The following is a 1,980-nucleotide window of genomic DNA, read 5'->3' on the forward strand; positions in this document are numbered from 1 at the left end:
GCACCTTCTGTTGTAAGCGCGGGCCATTCTTTGTTGGTACAACTGCCCGGATGTGCCCTAAGTACAGCACACTCTTTTGTTGTAATGTATGGACCTTTTCAACCCGTGAACCAATTTTCCTTCAATTGTTCCAATTCTTTATTTTATTTCCTCAAGGTTACCTTCTTGATTCATTATTTCGAAATCTGACAGCGTTTTGGGATCTAGGCATGAAGTCCGCAAGCATGTCATGTTATCTAAAGCTGCATTATTAGAGCTAAAGAGAAGAAATGAAGGGGAAAAAATAGCAAAATTAGAAAGGATAAAGAAAAATGAACGATGAAATATTGATTTCATTTCTTGGAATTTTGAAGATAACAGGGTTCACATTCGGGAATTTAAAGACAAGAAACTACAGGAAACATCCGAGTTACACCCTGGAATAACTCGGGATGCAGAAAAAGTAGTAGGACGGGTCTACCGGGACTCCCGCCTGATCAGGAATGGCGTAGCCTTCCAGTTTTGAAGCTTGGCGCTTGGTCCATGTATAGCACCTCAGCGGTGCTAGTGCCCTCTCCCGGCTGGACCATATGGGTTTCGTAGAGCATTTTCCTCATTGCCCCACGTATTTCCTCGCTTTCTTCAGCCGTGAAAACCTCATCATCTTCCTCTTTACTGTACTTAGGCTTGACAAAAGTTTCATACAAATGTACAACCTCGTAGTCAGCCATTTTGATCTTTTGAAAGAAGCCTTTCGCTTCATCAGCACTGACGGGTTTCTTAGTCGGGAAACGCCTTTTGGTAGCATTGTTTACCTCCTCTACATTTGAATATTTCTCAACAGGGGGGTTTTCTAGCAACTCTCCCAAGATCTCTTTATCCTTGTACGTAACAACCGTCTGATGATAATTCCATGGTACCGCAGCAGGGTTCGTCATGGGCTTCTGTGGTACGCGTTAACCACTGGCTCACTCAGCCGAGGTGGTTTGATTGTCCCCCGCACCACATAGGCTTGCTTGGGTACGTACATTTGTGTTCCTTTTTTCAAATCAGTTTTCTTTTCTGGTTCTGTCTTGTTGATTTTGCTCTTCTTTTCCCCTTCCTCTTGCTTCAGGGCCACCTTTGGCTTTCTTTCCACATCAGCGATAGCAATTATAGCTTTTAATGCTGGATCAAATTCTCTGTCTTCACAGATCATCCCGATCACCGGCCCGTTGTTGTGGGTTGGCAGTGGGTTATTGGTCACATTTGGGATATCCTCATCCCTCAGTATTATTTTTCCTTGCTCTATTAAGTTTTCCACCGCTTGTTTAAGGGTCCAACAGTCATTTGTATGATGGCCTTCTGTCCCCGAATGGTATGCACACCTGACACCAGCTCTGTAGGCAGGCGATGCCAGGTTTTGTCTGTTCTGAGGGACCGGCTGCAGCAAATTCATTTGAACAAGCTTCGGGAACAAACTGGAATATGGTTCACCAATTGGGGTAAAATTTTGTCTTCTGGGTGGCTCACGGGGAGGAAAGTTATTCTGTGGAGGATGAGGATTATAATGGTTTTGGTGGGGAGGCTGATTTCTTGGGAATGGAGCTGGATTTCTATTGGCATGTGGCTGCGGTCGGGCAAAGGGTTGAGCGTTCATGACTGCATAAGGTGGAGGAGCATAAGCCATATCATGATGAGGGTAGTAATGTTGAGGGGTTCTTTCAAAAAACACAGGTCTAGGAGCCCAGTATCTTCTTCCCCCTGAAGCTACCATAACTGTTTCCTCTCTCTTTTTACTTTTGGCCATTCCTCCAGACCCGCCTTGGATGGCTTGGGAGGTTGCTCTGGGGGCCAACTGACTCAAAATTCTGCTCGTTTTCAAACCATTCTCTACCATTTCCCCGATCCTAATCGCTTCTGCGAAAGGTTTGCCCATGGCTAACATCATGTTCTAGAAATAATCTGCTTCCTGGGCCTGAAGAAATACGGTGACCATTTCTACCTCATCCATTGGAGGTT

The sequence above is a fragment of the Nicotiana attenuata genome, chromosome 1 (genome assembly GCF_001879085.1).
Source record: "Nicotiana attenuata strain UT chromosome 1, NIATTr2, whole genome shotgun sequence".
Lineage (NCBI taxonomy): Eukaryota > Viridiplantae > Streptophyta > Magnoliopsida > Solanales > Solanaceae > Nicotiana > Nicotiana attenuata.